General features: G+C 38.7%; 1 non-coding gene across 1 annotated transcript; it reads left to right on the forward strand.

Annotated features, from left to right (window-relative positions):
• Positions 1 to 1,434: 1,434 nt before the first annotated feature.
• Positions 1,435 to 1,542, forward strand: LOC111547948. The gene has a single exon (XR_002733278.1). It is a non-coding gene; the product is annotated as a U6 spliceosomal RNA (small nuclear RNA).
• The last annotated feature ends 3,265 nt before the right edge of the window (positions 1,543 to 4,807 follow it).

The following is a 4,807-nucleotide window of genomic DNA, read 5'->3' on the forward strand; positions in this document are numbered from 1 at the left end:
AAAATATTATAATTATCATTGTGATTTTTAGCTACTAAGCCACAAACACTACGAGTGTAGAAACTGTCTTTTCATTATTGTGTGCAACTAATAAATGTTTGTTGTTTGAATGCCTGAATGAAGTATATAACCAGATGAATGAATGAATAAATTGACTATGTCTAGAACACAAAGAGATAAGTGCTTATGAATCTTGAAGAACAAAAAGTAACGTCAGAGCAGGATCAACATTGGTTTTTAATCGGAATTAAATAAATGTAAACTGAACATCCTTAATTCTCAGTTCTATTGATGCAGATGGGTGTCACTTTAACAGTTAAACAAAGTTATGTAATAATCATATATTCTGCTTTTGTCTCCATTTACCCACAAAATCTCCAGTCTCCTAGAAAATAGGCCCCCTAACATTTCTTAGGCTTCCCTACGTGAAAGCCTATTAGAGTCTCAAACCTACCTTGGGAAAACTTGCCCTGACCTTGCTCTCCTGCCCTAGTTTCTCCTTAGCAATAACTTCTGTTCCCCAATCTGGCTGAAGGTGCCCAACTGCTGTGATTTGGGATGTTTGGGAGACAAAGATGCTGTCTCCCAAACATCCCAAAGCCAACAATCCACAAGAGTCAGAAAGGCACTAGTGAAACTGCCTGTTCCCATATTTATCAGTTGTTGCCACCCAGGTGATCTAACTTGAACTGTTGTGCACTTTCTCATTGTATCTGAAAAAGGTTTTTATGAAAATAGTACTTCCTTCCATGCCTCTTTCCATAGATGCTCAAGAAAATGTGTAGGCAACTAGAAAGAGGCCCAGACACTTAATGACTCTTTCATTGTCTTTTCTCAAAGATCCTGTGCACCAATCTCTCCTTCCCTCTCTCAGTCAAAATTATCGGGCTGTCATGTAAATAGACCACTGATTGCCTGTAATCACAAATTCCTCAAATAGATCCAAAGAAATCTGAATTCTTTCCGGGTTTAGCAAGGATTCTGGCTACAAAAAGATTAGACTGATGTCAGAATTTCAGAATATTACTCCCCAAAGTGTCAACGCTTCTTTCATACATTCTTTACGTGGGAGAAGAAAATGAGCAAGGGTGAACTCTAAGAACAAGTCATTAATGTCTACACACTAGGTAGCCCAGAAGACATACTTGCATGACACTGAAGAGCAGAAGTTGTTGCCCAAAATGGGAAACACCTACAATCTACATGGAGAAAAATATTTTAAAAGTTCCCATACACCTAGGAAAATTCTGATTATGTTGTAATCATGACAACAAATAACCATAAAAATTCGTTTTAAATCAACAGTGATACAGTGATACAGAACCTCGTGAACACACTTTTGCAAACCAATCAGTGACAGTCCTTTGCTTTTGAAAATCAGCTAAATAAGGATAGGTTTACCCTCATGAACAAGCTTTTAAAACTCAATCTATCGTGCTCGCTTTGGCAGCACATATACTAAAATTGTGAACGATACAGAGAAGATTAGCATGGCCCCTGCGCAAGGATGACATGCAAATTCGTGAAGCGTTCCATATTTTTAGGAGAACTTCCCCAACCTAGTAGGGCAGGCCAACATTCAAATTCAGGAAATACAGAGAATGCCACAAAGATACTCCTCCAGAAGAGCAACTCCAAGACACATAATTGCCAGATTCACCAAAGTTGAAATGAAGGAAAAAATCTTATGGGCAGCCAGAGAGAAAGGTCGGGTTACCCACAGAGGGAAGCCCATCAGACTAACAGCAGATCTCTCAGCAGAAACTCTACAAGCCAGAAGAGACTGGGGGCCAATATTCAACGTTCTTAAAGAAAAGAATTTTAAACCCAGAATTTCATATCCAGCCAAACTAATTTTCATAAGTGAAGGAGAAATAAAATCCTTTACAGATGAGCAAATGCTTAGAGATTTTGTCACCACCAGGCCTGCCTTACAAGAGACCCTGAAGGAAGCCCTAAACATGGAAAGGAACAACCGGTACCAGCCATTGCAAAAACATGCCAAAATGTAAAGACCATCGAGGCTAGGAAGAAACTGCATCAAACAACGAGCAAAATAACCAGTTAATATCATAATGGCAGGATCAAGTTCACACATAACAATATTAACCTTAAATGTAAATGGACTAAATGCTCCAATTAAAAGACACAGACTGGCAAACTGGATAAAGAGTCAAGACCCATCAGTCTGCTGTCTTCAGGAGACCCATCTCACATGCAGAGACATACATAGGCTCAAAATAAAGGGATGGAGGAAGATCTACCAAGGAAATGGAGAACCAAAAAAAGCAGGGGTTGCAATCCTAGTCTCTGATAAAACAGACTTTAAACCATCAAAGATCAAAAGAGACAAAGAAGGCCATTACATAATGGTAAAGGGATCAATTCAACAGGAAGAGCTAACTATCCTAAATATATATGCACCCAATACAGGAGCACCCAGATTCATAAAGCAAGTCCTTAGAGACTTACAAAGAGACTTAGACTCCCATACAATAATAATGGGAGACTTCAACACTCCACTGTCAACATTAGACAGATCAACAAGACAGAAAGTTAACAAGCATATCCAGGAATTGAACTCATCTCTGAACCAAGCGGACCTAATAGACATCTATAGAATTCTCCACCCCAAATCAACAGAATATACATTCTTCTCAGCACCACATTGCACTTATTCCAAAATTGACCACATAATTGGAAGTAAAGCACTCCTCATCAAATGTAAAAGAACAGAAATTATAACAAACTGTCTCTCAGACCACAGTGCAATCAAACTAGAACTCAGGACTAAGAAACTCAATCAAAACTGCTCAACTACATGGAAACTGAACAACCTGCTCCTGAATGACTACTGGGTACATAACGAAATGAGAGCAGAAATAAAGATGTTCTTTGAAACCAATGAGAACAAAGATACAACATACCAGAATCTCTGGGACACATTTAAAGCAGTGTGTAGAGGGAAATTTATAGCACTAAATGCCCACAAGAGAAAGCAGGAAAGATCTAAAATTGACACTCTAACATCACAATTAAAAGAACTAGAGACGCAAGAGCAAACACATTCAAAAGCTAGCAGAAGGCAAGAAATAACTAAGATCAGGGCAGAACTGAAGGAGATAGAGACACAAAAAACTCTCCAAAAAATCAATGAATCCAGGAGTTGGTTTTTTGAAAAGATCAACAAAATTGACAGATCACTAGCAAGACTAATAAAGAAGAAAAGAGAGAGGAATCAAATAGATGCAATAAAAAATCATAAAGGGGATATCACCACCGACCCCACAGAAATACAAACTACCATCAGAGAATACTATAAACACCTCTATGCAAATCAACTAGAAAATCTAGAAGAAATGGATAATTTCCTGGACACTTACACTCTCCCAAGACTAAACCAGGAAGAAGTTGAATCCCTGAATAGACCAATAGCAGGCTCCGAAATTGAGGCAACAATTAATAGCCTACCCACCAAAAAAAGTCCAGGACCAGATGGATTCACAGCCGAATTCTACCAGAGGTACAAGGAGGAGCTGGGACCATTCCTTCTGAAACTATTCCAATCAATAGAAAAAGAGGGAATCCTCCCTAACTCATTTTATGAGGCCAACATCATCCTGATACCAAAGCCTGGCAGAGACACAACAAATAAAGAGAATTTTAGACCAATATCCCTGATGAACATCGATGCAAAAATCCTCAATAAAATACTGGCAAACCGGATTCAGCAGCACATCAAAAAGCTTATCCACCATGATCAAGTGGGCTTCATCCCTGGGATGCAAGGCTGGTTCAACATTCGCAAATCAATAAACATAATCCAGCATATCAACAGAACCAAAGACAAGAACCACATGATCATCTCAATAGATGCAGAAAAGGCTTTTGACAAAATTCAACAGCCCTTCATGCTAAAAACGATCAATAAATTCGGTATTGATGGAACGTACCTCAAAATAATAAGAGCTATTTATGACAAACCCACAGCTAATATCATACTAAATGGGCAAAAACTGGAAAAATTCCCTTTGAAAACTGGCACAAGACAGGGATGCCCTCTCTCACCACTCCTATTCAACATAGTGTTGGAAGTTCTGACTAGGGCAATCAGGCAAGAGAAAGAAATAAAGGGTATTCAGTTAGGAAAAGAAGAAGTCAAATTGTCCCTGTTTGCAGATGACATGATTGTATATTTAGAAAACCCCATTGTCTCAGCCCAAAATCTCCTTAAGCTGATAAGCAACTTCAGCAAAGTCTCAGGATACAAAATTAATGTGCAAAAATCACAAGCATTCTTATACACCAGTAACAGACAAGCAGAGAGCCAAATTAGGAATGAACTTCCATTCACAATTGCTTCAAAGAGAATAAAATACCTAGGAATCCAACTTACAAGGGATGTAAAGGACCTCTTCAAGGAGAACTACAAACCACTGCTCAGTGAAATCAAAGAGGACACAAACAAATGGAAGAACATACCATGCTCATGGATAGGAAGAATCAATATCGTGAAAATGGCCATACTGCCCAGGGTTATTTATAGATTCAATGCCATCCCCATCAAGCTACCAATGAGTTTCTTCACAGAATTGGAAAAAACTGCTTTAAAGTTCATATGGAACCAAAAAAGAGCCCACATTGCCAAGACAATCCTAAGTCAAAAGGACAAAGCTGGAGGCGTCACGCTACCTGACTTCAAACTATACTACAAGGCTACAGTAACCAAAACAGCATGGTACTGGTACCAAAACAGAGATATAGACCAATGGAACAGAACAGAGTCCTCAGAAATAATACCACACAT

This window comes from Piliocolobus tephrosceles, chromosome 3 (assembly GCF_002776525.5).
Source record: "Piliocolobus tephrosceles isolate RC106 chromosome 3, ASM277652v3, whole genome shotgun sequence".
Classification (NCBI taxonomy): domain Eukaryota; kingdom Metazoa; phylum Chordata; class Mammalia; order Primates; family Cercopithecidae; genus Piliocolobus; species Piliocolobus tephrosceles.